The sequence below is a fragment of the Phoca vitulina genome, unplaced genomic scaffold, assembly GCF_004348235.1.
Source record: "Phoca vitulina isolate PV1807 unplaced genomic scaffold, GSC_HSeal_1.0 scaffold2, whole genome shotgun sequence".
Taxonomy (NCBI): Eukaryota; Metazoa; Chordata; class Mammalia; order Carnivora; family Phocidae; genus Phoca; species Phoca vitulina.
The window spans coordinates 70,457,307-70,475,903 of record NW_022589705.1 but is presented as its reverse complement, the minus strand read 5'-3'; the positions used below and the strand labels follow the sequence as shown (position 1 = coordinate 70,475,903).

The following is an 18,597-nucleotide window of genomic DNA, read 5'->3' as shown; positions in this document are numbered from 1 at the left end:
AGGATGTATCCACTATACAATGGAGTATTATGAGGTGAGTTTTATAAAGGATAAGGTAGATTTTTACATAGCTACATGAAAAATGTCCTCAAGGGTGCTTGGGTGGCTCAGTGCATTAAGCGCCTGTGTTTGGCTCACGTCATGATCCCAGGGATTGAGCCCTGCTGCATCAGGCTCCCTAGTCAGCAGGGAGTCTGCTTCTCCCTCTGCCCCTCCCCCTGCTCATGCGCGCTCTCTCTCTCTCTCTCTCTCTTGAAAAAATAAAATCTTTTTTAAAAAAAGAAGAGGGATGCCTGGGTGGCTCGGTCGTTAAGCGTCTGCCTTCGGCTCAGTTCATGATCCCAAGGTCGTGGGATCGAGCCCCGCATCGGGCTCCCTGCTCAGCGGGAAGCCTGCTTCTCCCTCTCCCACTCTCCCTGCCTGTGTTCCCTCTCTTGCTCTGTCTCTCTCTGTCAAATAAATAAATAAAATCTTAAAAAAAAAAAAAGAAGAAGAAGAAAGAAAGAAAAATGTCCTCAATATATTGTAAAGGAAAAGCTGGTTATACACCAATCTGAAGCCCTTTTATCTGATGCTGTTGGACCTGATGGTTAGTTGTTACTTGAAAAAAAAATCAATTAAAATGCAGAATTATAAAACATTATACAGTATACAGTTTTGTTTATTTTAAGAAAAGTAAGTTTATGGGCGCCTGGGTGGCTCAGTGGGTTGAGCGTCTGCCTTCGGCTCAGGTCATGATCCTGGAATCCTGGGATCGATCCTGCATCAAGCTCCCTGCTCACCTGGGAGCCTGCCTCTCCTTCTCCCTCTGCCTTCCTTCCCCCCACTCCCGCTTGTGCTCTCTGGCTCTGTCTCTCTGTCAAATAAATAAATGAAATCTTAAAAAAAAGAAAAGAAAAGAAAAGAAAAGTGAGTTTATGGTATATTATAAGCCACTCTGTTTTCTTTAAACTTAAGACTTGTAAATGTAAATTGCTTCATCAATCTTTTGAGATAGCCTCAGGCTTTTTCTGTGATTATGCCGCCAGTGGTTGAAGTGTTTCTTAGAGTGATTTGTACTTCTTGCCTTTAACAAATCACCCATAATTTCTTTAAATGTTTCTTTAAAGTGGAGCAGTAACTGGAAGGCACTTGTGAAGCAATCTGAATGCAAAGTTCTAGATGTATTTCTTCCAGTCACAGAATTCTCATCTATACCGAATTTAACAAGTTTTTAGCAATTTGGTTTTAACAAGCCTTTCCAAAGCATTCAACTTAGTTTTCATAGAAACATCTTTCTTTATGCTCACATATTATAAATTTTCCAAAATTTAATTAAATTACGATAGCAAATTTCACTGACATAAGAAAGTGGAATAAACCCAACTGACATTGGTAGTCAGGTAGCTCCACTGGCGAGAACAGAACTACCCAAAAGCTTTCAAAAGTAGCCTCCTAACCATGTTTAGCATGCTGTGGGCATTGGTAACTACACTTTAAAGTTTTTGTTTTTGTTTTTGTTTTAATTTCTACAACCAATGTGGGGCTTGAACTCATGACCCTGAGATCAGGCGTTGCATGCTCCACTGATTGAGCCAGCCCGGCGCCTCTTTTTTAGAATTGGGAGAATAGGTTAAATAGGAACGAAAAAAGTTACTATTTATTTTTGCAAAAAGTATATATGTTCTGGTGATGGTTGTACCACTCTATATTTACTAAAAATCATTGGATCATACACATGAAATGGGTGAATTTTATTGTATGTAAAACTTACCAGAACAAAGCTGTTCTTAAAACATCTATGTATTCACGTATTTCTAGATTTTCACTGAATTTCTAATTTTCACTGAATGGCTAAAGCACTGACAAAAAACCCCAGAATTTTCACTATTCACTTCTTTTTTAAAGATTTTATTTATCTGTCAGGGAGAGAGAAAGATCACAAGCAGGGGGAGTGACAGACAGAGGGAGAAGCAGGCTCCCCACTGAGCAAGGAGCTTGATGCGGGACTCCATCCCAGGACCCTGAGATCATGACCTGAGCCGAAGGCAGACACTTAATCAACTGAGCCACCCAGGCGTCCCCACTTTTTTTTTTTTTTTTGGAACACTTCACCAATCTGCGAGTCATCCTTGTGTAGGGGCCATGTTATCTCCTCCGTTTTGTTCCAATTTTAGTATATGTACTGCTTTTACTTTTTTTTTTAAGATTTATTTATTTATTTATTTGAGAGAGAGGGAGAGAACACACGTGCATGCAAGCAGGGGAAGGGGCAGAGGGAGGAGAAGGAGAGAAGCAGACTCTGGACTGAGCGTACCGATCGTGGAGCCTGATTCGGAGCTCCATGTCACGACTGAGATCATGACCTGAGCTGAAACCAAGAGTCAGCGGTCGCTTAACCAACTGAGCTATCCAGGTGCCCCACCACTTTTTACTTTTTATACTTTCGTATGGTTTGAATTTTTACAACAAAAGATACATAATGTTTATTTTATTTTTCCCCAGGCTTTTTTTCCCCCCGTTTTATTGATGTAATTGACATACAACATTGTATTAGCTTAAGGTGTACAACATAATGATTTGATATATGTATAGATACACAACTTTTTATAATCAGAAAAATTTAAGATATACATATATCAAATGTATAATGAACAAATGTATAATATATATATATACATTAAAAATTATTGTACTTTTTGTTTAAGGCAATGAAATAAAGCTTCCTTATAGACTCTGCTTCTTCCAATACCTAAGAAAGTTAAAATTTCATCCACAACGAACAAAGGGTCACAACTCAGTATCTTAAATGTCAACAAGTGGCAGTCAAGGAAAGAAATAGAAGATTCTGGTCTGGGGTAAGTCAAGGCTTCCAATCCTGCCTCCATTCTATCAAAATTCATGTTGTTGGGTTCACAAAATCCTGGGAATTAACACATACATATGCACATATACCCAAGAGAAAGGAGAATTAAGTAGTTTCTTTATCTTCAACCTCTTCTCTCTGGAAAAGTAAAAATGACAATTGGGGAGAAGGTGAAGTGAGAAGTGGAGAATAGGTTAGGTGTTTTGGTGGCTGTGAAGACTCCAGGAAAGCATACTAAATTGGGGGAGGTTTCAAGGATTGAGGCTCTTTTGTATCGGAATGGAAGACAACAACCCCTAGAAGAGTGAATCCTGAAATAGACTCCTAAAACTTCAGAAGACATGGGGGAATGTATGTATTCTAACAAAGGCTGCATACCACTTCCCTTGAGTTCTGCCCTCCTCTCTTAAAGACAAGCTTATAAATCATAGAAAAAGTGCATACAGCATTAAATAGCAACCTTCAAGCTGCAGTTCATTAGGAAAACCAAGTCCATTTCAGATAAAGAGGGAAGGAATTCAGGAGGCAAGTAGAGAAACAGAAAACATTCCCCCCAAGTGCTTTGAGCACTAGAATAACCTAAAAAGAAAATGAGCTCAGCAGACTAAGAACTCAAAAATGAGATAAACAACTGAAAGAGATGAATAGGGAAATTACACATCTTATAAAACAAAGACCAAAGTAATATCATTTTAGAGCTAATAAATACATCAAAACCACAAGGAGTAGAGTAGACATGGCTGGAAATGGAATTATTGATGTGGAAAGAAGGCTTGAAATAATCACAATAAAGGCAAATGAAAACCACAAAGAGATTAAAACAATCACTCCCAACCCAAGCATTTTTTAATCAAATAGTTCGAAGTATCCATGTAGAAAATACCAACAGAGTTCTTACTTCCTCTGGATTTGGTTTTAAGAGGAACCATTTAGGGGCGCCTGGGTGGCTCAGTCATTAAGCATCTGCCTTCGGCTCAGGTCATGATCTCAGGGTCCTGGGATCGAGTCCTGCATCGAGCTCCGCATCGAGCCCCGCATCAAGCCCCGCATCAAGCCCCACATTGAGCCCCGCATTGGGCTCCCTGCTCGGCGGGAAGCCTGCTTCTCCCTCTCCCACCCCCCTGCTTGTGTTCCCTCTCTCGCTGTGTCTCTCTCTGTCAAATAAATAAATCTTTAAAAAAAAAAAAAAAGAGGAACCATTTAGTGAGAGACAACTAAGATTCTTTCAATTTAAGTCAATGCCAAGTTGTTATTTTAATAAACAGCCTCTGAAGCTTATTAATACTGTAACAGTAAGTGAGAACTTGCAGAGCCTGAATTTCAGTGTGACTTCAAAGAGTACTGAAAGTTAGTAAGATACATATCTATTCCCAGAATAGACAAGGAACAGTGAGAACATGGAGTAGTACCTGAATGCTCATAGGTTTCAGTTGTGTTTTGTTATTATTATGGGCTATTTTTCTTTTTTTTTTTGCACACAGGAAATGAAACTGCTTTATATAAATGAAATTTTTAAATTAAATTGCTTGCAATTAAAAACATATCATGCTTATTAATAATCCAGAGTTAGATGTCTACTGGCTTTTAAATGAAATGAACAGAGATTTCACCAAGTGACCACTTACAGTGAATACTTTCAGACTGAGAAACAATATTTCCATTATCTGAGCCATAAAAAAAATCATGATACCATTACCTAGTGGCAGCAATGGATAAAAGTAATACCAAAATTTCTTGGTTTGGGGGCACTTGGCTGGCTCAGTCACTAGAGCAGGCAACTCTTGATCTTGGGGTTGTGAGTTTGAGCCCCATAATGGGGGGTGCAGAGATTACTTAAATGTAAAATCTTAAAAAAAAAAAAAAAAGAAAAAGATTTCTTGGTCTGTTAACTATTGGGAGCTACAAAAATGATTAATAAAAATGAAAAAGTTATATTAGACATGCCATCTACATTAAAAAACTTTTGAGAAAAATGCTTTCTTCTTGCCCAATGGAAAAGAGTATCATCCCTTTTTTTGTAACATTGAGACAACTTTTAAAGCTTTTGATATTTTTTGTCATATATAGACACACTCACACACACACTGTTTAAATTCTAAGAAGGACATGAAAAAGAAAATAAGGTCTCTCTTCCTCCCCATTTCTTATTAGGTCTCACTCCCTAGAGGCAATTCTGTTAGCATTTCTGCGGTTTTGTTTTCTTGATATCTATCATGATTTCTTCAATCGATATTATTTGTTGGTTTGTTGATTTTAAACTGTATCTCTCCGCAGTAAAAGATAAATTAACAAATTTCCCCTTCTTTCTACTTCTCCTCTGCACCTCTAAATTTTTGTTAATTATTGTAAATAGTTACAACATTTATAGCATGCGCACAAGCAGGGGGAGCATGCGCACAAGCAGGGGGAGTGGGAGAGGGAGAAGCAGGCTCCCCCCTGAGCAGGGAGCCAGATGTGGGGCTTCATCCCAGGACCCTGAGATCATGACCTGAGCCAAAGGCAGATGCTTAACTGACTGAGCCACCCAGGTGCCCTAACATTTATATTATTTTTGTGACTAAATTAAATACTAAATTAATTTGTATATAGATTAACTAAAAATTAAAAACTAAAACCCAACACTTACCATATTATAATTTTATAAATATTAACTATAGAATCAAGTAGTATGATTAGACCTTAGTGATGAAAATATATTCCTAGGTCATTAAAATTTTGCAACTCAAAAGGGAGGCTTCCATGTATCAGGATCTTATGGATCTTTTATTTTTTCCCAAGCTTTTTTTTTCCCCCCAAGCTTTTTTAACTTTGGTCTTATACTTCTATTACTTAAATTCCCCATGGTCTTCTTTGTTAGATTCCATTTACATTTTGCTGGAGTATATCTATTGATGTGAAATGTTGGCAGGTTCGGGAGCAAATGGTCAAGAAAAAATTCTTGAGACATCTTCAGTGCAAAAAAGGTGGTTTAATGAAGCATGGGGACAGGACCTGTGGGCAAAAGAGAGCTACACTGGGATTGTGAGGAGTGACTGATTATGTACTTTTAAGTTGGGAGCACATTAGGGATAGTGTAAATCTCTAAGGAATTTGGAAACAAGGTTTCTAGGACCTTGAGCGGCTAGCTGTTGTTAGGAAAAGGTCATTTATGACTGTCTAGTAAAACTTTAGTCATGAGACCCTTCAGGGTATATCAGGGAGGCCATATGCATGGAGGATGATTGCTAACATATATCTTGGGGGGTAGAGATAAAGGAAGTTTCCAAGGGGATTTTCACAGGATCCTGGAGGTCAGGCTAATGTCCAAGCTAAGGTTGCCTTTTGCCTCTAGCAAAGTATTAACATTGAGACAGTTGAGCCCCTTAAGGAAGGTCACTCTGCCTGTCTCAAGGACTTGTCAAAGGGCTACAGGATGTAAGGAAATCTAATTTTTTTCTACATTTCTTTTGCCTTTGTTCTCCGCATCATCTATGAGTAAATTCTTTTTCACAGCATTTGATATTAAGCATTTTGAGTTCCTACGTATTTCTTATTTTCTCTCACATTCAATTGGCAGTTTGGCTAGGTATAGAATTCTGATAAAGTTTATCTCCTTGACCGGACTTCAGACTCCTTTGCCATTCTTGGGATCTGTCCTCAGCCTGCACAGTCCAGTTTTATCAAGAATCCTGCTAAGTCAGTTTGGTAAGAATTCCATTGATATCTTTTGTTTTAATTCCATTGATACCTGATCACCTTTGATATTTGATCAAGTTCCTCATTCCACACCCTTGTTGTCTAAAGAATCCGGTTAGACAAGTTTATCAAGAATCCCCCTACCCTCGGGGCACCTGGCCGGCTCAGTCAGTAGAACTTGCAACTCTTGATCTCAGGGTAGTTTGAGCCCCATGTCGGGTAATAGAGATTACTTAAAAATAAAATCTTAAGGGCGCCTGGGTGGCTCAGTTGGTTAAGCGACAGCCTTCGGCTCAGGTCATGATCCTGGATTCCCGGGATCGAGTCCCACATCGGGCTTCCAGCTCAGCAGGGAGTCTGCTTCTCCCTCTGACCCTCCTCCTTCTCATGCTGTCTGTCTCTCATTCTCTCTCTCGCAAATAAATTAAATCTTAAAATAAATAAATAAATAAAATAAAAAGACTAAAGAATCCCCTGAGTCCCCTTGCTCTGCTCGTTGCCTATAAATCGCCAGCTGTCTTTGCTGCATTTGGAGTTGAGCTTGTCTTACTGAAGCCTCTTTGCTCTATTGCAATAGTACTGAATAAAATCTATCTTTGCTGCCTTTAACTACTGTCTGGCTCTCTTTCTCGACAACTCTGGGTTCAAATAGTTTTTCCCTCACAACTTTGAAGACATTCATTACTAACGATGACAAGTCTCACTCCTTTACAGAGAACTTGTTTTGTTTGCTTGCTTTTTTTTTTTCCCCCTTTTTGGACGCCTGGTTGCCTACTCATATCCCTATAGAGAGAGCTAGCCTGAGTTTCCTCTGCCTGTGTGTTTTTTCAATAGACCTATCCCTTAACCTTGAACTCTACGTGAATAGGAGGTATGCATCATATCATCAGGCAGGCTTCTTCGTAGGTTGCCTGGGGAGTAGGCAGGTTGTCCAGTGACATGACTGACTCCATCATGAGGGTGGAGTACACTGCATGAATCATCCCTGAATAAAGCCGTCGTTACCCCACCCACACTACCTTTTATGCAGAACTGATCTGCTTTTTGTCAGGCTAAATATTCTGTCCAGGAGCCCGCTCTAGGTAAATCCTCACTGTCTTCAGAAAGCATCTATGCTGTGATTAGCAGAAAACCTTTAAAAGGAAGCAGTTGGGTTCTTCCTCTGGTGGATTGTCTTCCTTTGCCAGATTGTCTGTTGGAAATTCACCCTCCTCTGTGCTATTCCACATCACAAGGACTGGCAATTTGGGATCTGTATTTTCCCAAATCCCTTCCCAGTGGAGTTCAGGTTAGTGCCAGTCAATGAAAGGCATTCAGAAGAGATATGGGTAGAAAACAAGAAGCAGAAACCATGCATTATTCTTCCTCAGGCAGCAGCAAGAAAATAAGAGGTTTTGCAGTGGCTTCCAGGTAATTTCCCACAAATTGCCCACCTAAAACTTCTAGTGGCAAGTCTGAGAGCAAAGGATGACTTTCTCTGACTTTCAATCCTTCAGTTCTTCTAATGGTTTGGTAAAACAGCTATTTTCCTGAAATAAATTCCTTCCTGCTTAAAATATCTAGAGTAGTTTCAGTTTCCCTGACTGATCCCCAACTGACACAATGACCAAGACAAGGAAAACTGGGAAGATAAGCCTACTTTCAGACAAAATTGGCTGGAGAAAGTCCCATGCTGTGAAGGCAGGAGGTGGCCGCTCTGAGAAGAGACAAGAGCCGTGTCACTAGAGCTCACACAAAGAACAAAGGGCCAATAGCCCTTAAAGGAAAAGGTGACTGGAAGGGGTGGGGGCTTTTAGACTGTGAGGACACAATTTTCTTTGTTTACTACTGTATCCCTAGTGCATGGCATGTGCTTGAAACAAAATTAGTGTATGAACATGTTTAATAAATGAATAACCCAGGAGAGGACTGCACCTGTCTTTGTGCTTCAGTTAGGATGCTTTTGGTTGGAAAATCCAACTTGAACTGGCTTGAGCAATAAAGGAAATATATTATTCCACATACCTGAAAAATTTTTAGAGCTATGCTGAAACTTGATACTAGAACTTCAGGCAAGGCTTTTCCCAACAGCTCAATGAAGATCTAATTTCATTTCATCCCTTAGTCTCTGCCTTCTAAAATGTTGGCTTCATTAAAACTAACTTCTTTTGGGGGTGCCTGGCTGGCTCCATCAGTAGAGCATGCGACTTGATCTCAGGGTCATGAGTTCAAGCCCATGTTGGATATAGAGAGTACCTTAAAAAAAATACTTTTTAAAAACAATGACAACAAAAACCCTGACTTCTTTTGTCGTTCCAACACTGATGCCTATACTTTCACGGTTACACACTTTCTCTTTCATGTCTTATAGAAAACAGGGTGTCTTTGGTCTAGCATTCCTAAAAAGCATAGATTGGATCGTATTAGATCACATACCCACCCCTGGACCTATCGCTGTGGCTAAGTATTTACTGATACGCTCCACTCACGAGTCAGAGTCAGCTTCCTTGGTCAAAATGAATGCTATGAAGGGAGGCAAAAAAATGTTTTCTATTCTTAACATCTGGTCTACTGTGTTGCCAGTTCTTGGGGGACCCTCATCTCTTGTATAGCTGGGGCTGGGCACAGGAACTACTTGCTTGGGGAGTCACTGGGTAGATGTAGACTCCACAATGGATGAGACATATCCAAATGACTCCACTTAGTGGGAGAGGAGCCTGTCTATCTCAACAACAAACCCCAGCCATTTTCCAGGCAAAGATGTTCATTCTCTGGAACCAGTGTTGATAAGGAAGAGGGTATGCCTCCATCTAGGATCCAACCACAAGAGGCAAGGCCTGGGGTCTTTAGAATTTCCAAAGCTACTGAAATGAGTGATCTAAAACCCTAGATCCCACTTCTCTTACCTACCCCATGACTTAGCTCATTAATTTGTTCCCTTTCACTTGTACATCATCAGAATGTCCCTCCCTACTTGACTGTTTCCAGGAGGGTATAAATACGTTGTAATTTCTCCTATCATAAAAATGTACCTCCTTTGAACTTTGCACCTTCTTCTGGTTATTGCCGTTTCCCAGATCCCCTTTTTTAGAAAAAAAAATCCCTTGTAAAGTTGTATGTACTTTAAGGCTCTGTTGCCTCTCCTCTCATTTTCTCTTGAACACATTTTAATCAAGCTCATATGCTTATAACTCCACTAAACTGCTCTCATCAAGGTCACTGATAATCGCCACTTTACTGAATCCAAGGGTTACCTTTCAGTCCTCATGTCTCTCAGCTTCTCAATAGCATTTGGCACAATTGATCACACCCTCCTTCTTGAAACCCATTTTTCACCTGGCTTCCAAGACCGCATGCTCCCCACACCTTTCCTGCACCTCACCTGCTCCTCCTTTTCAGTCCCCTTGGCTTGTTCCTCCTAACTTCTAAAGGCAGAATGTCATGAATTGGTCCTCATAACTCTTCTCTATTTATACGTATTCCCTGGGTAATATCATCTGGTCCCATGACTTTAAAAACAGTCTATTAGATACTTAAGTATTTACAGGGAGAACAGTAAATATCCAGAATTTGCTTTAAAATACTTCAGCTGTGGGGCGCCTGGGTGGCTCAGTCGGTTAGGCATCTGCCTTCGGCTCAGGTCATGATCCCAGGGTCCTGGGATCAAGCCCCACATCGGGCTCCCTGCTCGGTGGGAAGACTGCTCTCCCTCTCCCACTCCCCCTGCTTGTGTTCCCTCTCTCGCTGTGTCTCTCTCTGTCAAATAAATAAATAAAATCTTTTTAAAAAAAAAATACTCCAGCCTTAGGGTCACCTGGCTGGCTCAGTTAGAAGAGTGTGTGACTCTTGATCTCAGGGTCGTGAGTTAGAGCCCAATACTGGGATTAGAGATTACTTAAATAAATAAACTGAAAAATAAAATAAAATAAAATAATAAAATAAAATAAAATAAAATAAAATAAAATACTCCAGCCCAGGGAGGAATGAGGAGGGATGCGACAAGACTAACAAAATATTAATCATTGATAAAACTAGGTGATGGGGGGCGCCTGGGTGGCTCAGATGGTTAAGCGTCTGCCTTCGGCTCAGGTCATGATCCCGGGGTCCTGGGATCGAGCCCCACATTGGGCTCCCTGCTCAGCAGGAAGCCTGCTTCTCCCTCTCGCACTCCCCCTGCTTGTGTTCCCTCTCTTGCTGTCTCTCTCTCTGTCAAAAAAAAAAAAAAAAAAAACCAACGAAAAACTAGGTGATGGATCCACAAATATTCATCATATTATTCTCTCTACATTTGTATATTCTTAAAATTTTTCTATAATAAAAATAAATGAATAAATAAACACAATCTGTATACTGAACACTTCTATATTCATGCTTCCAGGCCGTTTTCCCTAAACTCCAAACATGTGTTTTCAACTGCCTCCTCAACATTTCTATTTGATGGTTCAACAGTCATTGCAAACTTAACATGTCTAAAATGAGCTACCTACCACAACTTCCCCATCCCATAAAAAACTCTGCCTCTCCCAGGGTTTCCTGTCTCTGTAAATGACATTACATTCACCCAGTTGTTCAGACCAAAAACTTTGGAGTCATCCTTCCCTCCTCTCTTTCACTTATAAGCCACATCCAATCCCATCAGCAAATTACACTCAGTATCTGACAACTTCTCACCACCTCCAGTGTTACCATCCTTGTCTGTCATTATCTATACCGAGTCTCCAGCCTCACGTCCGGGGCTGCAGCTCTCCCTGCCCTCCCCCTGTTTACTGGGCTCCAGTACACTGGCCTCCTGCTGTTCCATGAGCCCATGAAGCGGACTCCCACTTCCAGAGATCTGCTGTTCCTTCTGCCTGGAATGCTTTCCCCCCAAGCATTTGCCTGGTGTAAACTCTCTCTTCATTCCAAACTCCATTCAATCATTACCATGCAGAGCTTTCCCCAAACAATATATGTGAAACAAATGCTGCGTTCACTGTCTGTCTCCTTTCCTGTTTAATTTTCCTCCTACTGTTTTATATATCTATTTGTTACCTGCTTTGTAAGCTATGTAAGAAAAAGAACTTTGTCTTGTTTACTGCTATATCCCCAACACCCAATGGCTTGTCTTATGGCACAAGGAGTATAAGTAAACCGTATTTGTTGAGGGAATGAATGATTAGATGAATGGGTCTCAGATAAGGGGAGAAGATAGCTCTGTATTTGAATGCTTCAGGATGAGGGGAAGTAACTCTTCCCCACTTCCAACTTCTCCTGTGCTCCCCAGAACCATGCTCTGTCCCTTTAACAACCAAAAGGTTTTTTCTTAGGGTGGAATCAACTAAGTGGGTGTAACCTTAGACCTACTATCCTTTCAGGAGGAAGGCAAGGAGGATCTCTCTGTAGCCCCATGAAAGCACCAACTTGCCCAAGTGAGTCTATCACCTGATCCAATAATGGGATTGTGAATGCTGCTAGCGGGTCCCTCAACTCCTATTTGCCTTGGCAAGCCTAACTTTTATGACACCACCTGCTGCTCATTTCTAAAACGTTTGCCAGGCTCTGCAACTCTGCTCTGCTTCAGGATCTCAGGTGACTGAATACACAATTCATAGACGGGCAGAGGGTAAATCCAAGCTCTTTCATCATGACCTACAGATTCTGCCTCCACCTATCTCTTCAAACTCATCTTGGACCACTTTCCTTCTTGCTCACAAAGTTCTAGCCAAAATAATCTTTCTGTTTCTCAAATACCCCAAACTCATTCTCACTTCAGGGCATGGGCACTTGCCTCTCCCTCCTCCTAGAATGTTCTATCCCCAGATCTTTGCATGACTGGCTCCTTCCTTTTATTAGTTTTTCAGCTCAAATGTCAGCTCTTCAGAGATGCTTTCCCAAAGACCATCCATCTCTATGGCATCATTGTCTTTCATTTTCTTCAGAGTAATTTCTTTTTTTTTTTTTTAAGATTTTATTTATTTATTAGGGAGAGAGAGAGAAAGCACAAGCAGGGGGAGTGGCAGGCAGAGGGAGAAGCAGGCTCCTCACTGAGCAGGGAGCCCGATGTGGGACTTGATCCCAGGACCCTGGGATCATGACCTGAGCTGAAGGCAGACGCTTAACCGCCTGAGCCACCCAAGCGTCCCTCTTCAGAGTAATTTCTATTCTTGTCCATTTTTGTTTACTTACTTATTGTCAGACTCCTTTCTCTAAAATAGTGCTGACCAATAGAACTTTCTGCAGTGAAGGAAATGTTTTTATATCCAAGCTATCTAGTACAGTAGCCACTAGTTGCCAAAAGACTTAAGCAGTTGAAATGTGGCTGGTGCAACAGAGAAAATAAATTTTAATTTGTATTGCATTTTAATTAATTTAAATTTAAATAGCCTCATGTAGCCAGTGGCTATTGTACTGGGCAATGCAGTTCTAGAATGTAAACTCTTAGAGAACAGGGACTTTGTTCATTTTATGCTTTGCTGCATCCCCAGAAATTAGAACAATTAAATAGTCCTAACCAAGATATTCTCTAGAAGATGAATTCTTGCCAAGGTCTAGGGTGTGGGTTGGATACAGCCAGCACTAAACCCTCAATTGATTTGACTCTGGTCTTAAGAACATCAAAGTGAAGGTCAAGATCCCCTTTCTGAAAAACAAAATGTTGCCAAAAAGTCAGTATAACAACATCGAAAAAATTTCTTACGCAATTAACTTCGTAATTCCCCCAGCAAACATTGCAACTATTTTTATTTTTGCATACCATCTTCCAGATTTTGTCCACATGCAGATAGATGTATTTTCAACCTTTTGCAAACACAGAAGACACCATCAAAATTTTGTCCCTGGGGGAACAACTCCAAGGCCAAGGTCTGTGGCTCAGATGGAGCCTGATTCCAGAGTCATTTGCCTGTGGCTTACCCCGGGAGGAGGAGCCTTTGCTTCCCACAGGCGCTGGGAAAGATCTGTGAGTGGAGACATGGGGCTTGGCCCTGGGTTTGCAGCAACTGATGATCCTTTGGGGCCAGACATGGACCACAGCAGGTGTTCTGCTAGTTTATTCGTTCATCCAATAACCACTATACTCTGCTGCAGAATCTCCTAAATATTCTCTTTGATTCTAAGGGCTCTATTTTTTCCCTTATCATGGCTGGGTAGTAGACCAACCATAATTTATTAAACCTATTATGTACTCATTTTTGGACCTTACAGAATTTTACAATTGATTCTTCCTACATGGAGCTTTTTACTTTCATTGTACCATTACCTTACAGGGTAGTAGTTAGGAGTGCAGGTTCTAGAAAGAGAATGTCTGTTTTTTGACACTAGTTCTATGACTATCTGTGGTACTTTGGGCAAATTACTTCTCTGTCTCAGTATTTCCTCTCTAAAATAGGGTCACTGGGATGCTTGGGTGGCTCAGCTGGTTAAGGGTCTGCCTTCAGCTCAGGTCATGATCTCAGGGTCCTGGGATTGAGCCCCTCATTGGGCTCCCTGCTCAGCGGGGAGCCTGCTTCTCCTTCTGCCTGCCACTCCCCCTGCTTGTGCTCTCTCTCTCTGATAAATAAATAAAATCTTAAAAATAAAATAAAATAAGAGTCACTAATACCACCTTCCTTAGGATTGTTGAGGGAATTGAGAGATACATTACATGTAAATGCTTGGTCCTAAGTTTGTACTCAGTAGGGGTAACGACTAGTATTATTACTTATTGACACAGGAATAATTTCAAGGATACTAGTATCTTCAAGACTGTTTCTAGATTGTTGCAATGGGTGTACAAACTAAACATATTACATATATGGTAAATATATTCAAAAACATTGAATTGTATACTAAATGAAAGACTATGGCTAGTTATGACCATTCTGTTTTTCCAAATGGTATTCTTTTTATTTTTTAAGATTTACTTATTTATTTTAGGGAGTGGGGAGAGGGGCAGAGAGAGAGGGAGAGAGAGAATCCCAAGCAGGCTCCACACTCAGTGCAGGGTCCGATGTGGGGCTTGATCCCATGACCCTGAGATCATGGCCTAAACCGAAATCAAGAGTTGGACGTTCAACCGACTGAGCCACCCAGGCGCCCCACCAAATGCTATTCTTGTCTTCATTTCTATTCTCACCTCAATTTTATCACAGTCGCATCAGCAGTAGAGGATATTATTTTAAATACAGCATTCTTTTTTTGCGAAGGGTCAAACGGAATCCTAAATGTGCTTTCTGTGGGGTTTTTCTCCCCTCATTACTAGCAAGGAGGAATATTGTTGCATGTATTGTTTACAGTTTGTTCCTCTTCTTCAAACTCTTTGCCCACTTAATTACTGCAGCTGAATCCCTTTTTAACAATCTATTCCTTAATACATCTATTTCGGTGGCGCCTGGGTGGCTCAGTCGTTAAGTGTCTGCCTTCAGCTCGGGTCATGATCCCAGGGTCCCGGGATCGAGCCCCGCATCGGGCTCCCTGCTCAGCGGGAGGTCTGCTTCTCCCTCTCCTACTCCCCCTGCTTGTGTTCCCTCTCTCGCTGTCTCTCTCTGTGTCAAATAAATAATAAATAAAATCTTAAAAAAAAAAAATACATCTATTTCGGTCACAGGAATGGATTGGTCTCCAACAGGGGAGCTTCAAGGAAGCCCATTGTTTCTCTGTAAAGGACTCCTCAGTGTTCCACCAGACCCATTTTCCTCATTAACCAAGGATCTTCCCATTAACTAGAGCCTCTCCCAGCATAGTCTTTCTATCACGAAGTACCTACAGAACAAGAAAATTGTTTGAATACACACTCCTCTCTTCTTGATCTCTGCAACTGCTGATTGGGCCTGGGAATTTTTCCAAGGCAAACATATCCTCTATTTCAGGGAAGTGCAAGGTTCTTAACTATCTTTGAGGGGCCTATTCCAGCTAACAGTTCCACAGCATGCTCACAGTATAGCTTCGGGTTGACAAGACCCCCATTTTGGAGACAATAAAGCTCCAACTGGAAAGAAGCCATCACTACCTTTTCCTAGCAGGACAGTGTTTATTAAAATATATGGAATGTTGTCGGGGCGCCTGGGTGGCTCAGTCGTTAAGCGGCTGCCTTCGGCTCAGGTCATGATCCCAGGGTCCTGGGATCGAGCCCCACATCGGGCTCCCTGCTCCGCGGGAAGCCTGCTTCTCCCTCTCCCACTCCCCCTGCTTGTGTTCCCTCTCTTGCTGTGTCTCTCTCTGTCAAATAAATAAATAAAATCTTTAAAAAAAAAATAAATAAATAAATAAATAAAATATATGGAATGTTGTCATTGTTAAGGTTGCATCTAAATAAACTGAGGATGACATGCAGAGAAGTTGGTCACATGCCCAAACAGGGGCCTCCTAGTCCAGAGTCTAAGCTCTGTTAGTGAACCAAAGAGGATCAGGATTAGAGAGTTGACTCACAGTATCCAAATTCACGAGAGTCTAAGCCTTCATAAAGGAATTCTGAAAGTTCTTGTTTGCGATAGTCATGCCCTGAGAGATGAGAAGCGGAGTACAGGTGTTAGTTTGTTTATGTGGGGAAAGGGGATGGTTCAGCGGTAGAGGAGATTGGATGCCCTGGGGGTGGGCTCCTGTTGGTGCATCCTGCTTGTTCAGATGATATGCTGAGACCATAGATAACTCAGTGGCTTTATTCCTTCTAAAAATAGCCCAGGAACAGTCTGTAGTTCAGGAGGGGCCCCTCTCAGAACTTCTAGCCACCCCCATCCTGAGGGAGAACACTGCTGGGAGAAGTGAGCAATTAGGGAGAATGAGGTTATTGGTGCTATTCCTTATTCCTTTGTCTGCTGGTACCCAGTAAATAAGCACCCTTCCCCCTCTTATTAATAGCCTTGTGTTAGGAGAGATCCATTCAATGGTCTCTTGTGGGTGAATTAGAAAGAATTGGAAGTTCTTCTATCTTTAATTCGTCCGGCTCGTTTGGGAGCCATTTAGGACAATACAAATGCCAACTTATTAATAAATATTCTCTTTGATGAGATAATCTTGTCTGCTGAGAAGCAAAATAAAAGGCTAGCCATTTAGCCCTGAAAAGCACTGGGATGCTTCAGGCTCAGCTTTATTGGAGATCAGCCAGAAACACTAGGCCATCAGAGTAAACAGAGTCTACTCAAGTGGACATAGTTCTTTTCTCAGAACAAATAAAAACTGTTATTTCTAAGTGAAATAGAAAATGCACACAAGGTTATTTCATCGTAAGAGCAGTTATCAAAATTTGCAGACTACACAAGGTAATTAAACTATACAGAGGTCAGCAATCCCTGACTGCTTGCTGGTTGCCCTCAGAGTTACCACAGTAGGAAACTTGGAGAATGTAGCTTGTCTCAAATATACCTTCTAGGGGTGCCTGGGTGGCTCAGATGGTTAAGCATCTGCCTTCAGCTCAGGTCATGATCCCAGGGTCCTGGGATCGAGTCCCACATCGGGCTCCTGGCTCAGCAGGGAGTCTGCTTCTCCCTCTCCCTCTGCCTCTCCCACTGCTCATGCTCTCTTCTCTCTCTGTATCTCTGTGTCTCAAATGAATAAATAAAATCTTTAAAAAAAAAAATCAAATATACCTTCTATTTGGGACTCATTCTTTTTAAGGTCACCGCTGCCAGCAAATCAGAGGTTAGAGTACTAGGATTTTACCAGAGAACACAAGCTTCAACTCTATGCTGCCAACACCCTTAAAAGTCTATTGTAATAACTGTAAAGCATATTTTTCAACTACAAAATAATTTTTTTAAAGATTTTTATTTATTTATTGAGAGAGAGAGAGAGCACATGAGAGGGGTTAGGGTCAGAGAGAGAAGCAGACTCCCCGCCGAGCAGGGAGCCTGATGCGGGACTCGATCCAGGGACTCCAGGATCATGACCTGAGCTGAAGGCAGTCGCTTAACCAACTGAGCCACCCAGGCGCCCTACAAAATAATTTTTTAATATTAAAGTCTAACTAAAAGAACTTATATTTATGGATGATTCCATGAGCCGTATTCATCTTCAAAACATGTTTTTTATTTTTTTAAAGATTTTATTTATTTATTTGACAGAGAGACTCAATCTCCAGCCCCTTCCCCCTTCCCAGAGGATGGGTGGGGGACTGAAAGTTCCAAGTACCTAATCATGGCTTGGTCTTTCTGGTGACCAGCCCCATCCTGAAGCTATCCAGGAGTCTACCAAGAGTCACCTCTTTAGAACAAAAGACACTCCTTTTGCCTGGGGAAATTGTAAGAGATTTAGGAGCTCTGTGTTAGGGACCAGAATCAGAGATTATCTAATTTAAGCCAACAACAACCTGATGAAGTGAGCTCAATCATCCCCAACTTGCACATGAAGAAACTGAGACACAAAGCCCAACGTAAGACAGCAAGTAAGAAATAGAATGATAAATTTAGACTTTTTCCAATTTGACAATTACCACACACTATTTAACTTACTTCAACTTAAGTGATTAATAAAATTCATAATTTTTCAACATATAAATTTCAGAATGATATATTTGTGGACCAAATATATTACAAAGTGAAAAATAAATAAAAGTTGCCTTAAGTAATTATAGTTAAAGATTAAGAATTAGCTGATTGTATGTGGTGTAGTTGTTGATTGCTAAGTAAGAGCTGCCTGACACATGGGAATAATTTGGAGTTTTTCTAAGTTCTTATTTTAGACATTTTACAAAATGAACATCTTAACATTTAACAAAAATAAACTATTGTTTTTAAAGATAAATTATTGCTGCAATTTGTGCTCATGTGTATGTATGTTTATACCAGAGGAGTGTTTTCTGTGTCTGCAGTTATTTGGAAAATTTGGGGGCAAAACAAAAATGAACAGAGATTGATTTAGTTAATTTTCTTAATATCTAAATGCAATGTGTTTTAGAATGCAATGGGCAGAACTCAGGTAAGTAGGCTGGCCCAGAATGCAATTTTGTCTTGAATCCTCAATATGGAAGCAATGAGATTCTGGGAACTCAGAGTTTAATTTATGCAGTTTATTTCCTGCAGACCAGCATAGTGAAGTAAGACACTAGTCTATGGACTTTTAGAAAGTTTTGTCTGCAGGTGAAAGTTTACTGTTGGGTATAATTTGTAATATGTAATTGGATTTTTAAAACAATTCTTGAGTTTTAA

The 18,597-nt window shown here is 40.8% G+C and overlaps 1 non-coding gene across 1 annotated transcript; it reads right to left on the bottom strand.

The window, feature by feature from the left end:
- Nucleotides 1–2,074: 2,074 nt before the first annotated feature.
- Nucleotides 2,075–2,174, bottom strand: LOC116626912. The gene has a single exon (XR_004298371.1). It is a non-coding gene; the product is annotated as a U6 spliceosomal RNA (small nuclear RNA).
- Nucleotides 2,175–18,597: the final 16,423 nt, after the last annotated feature.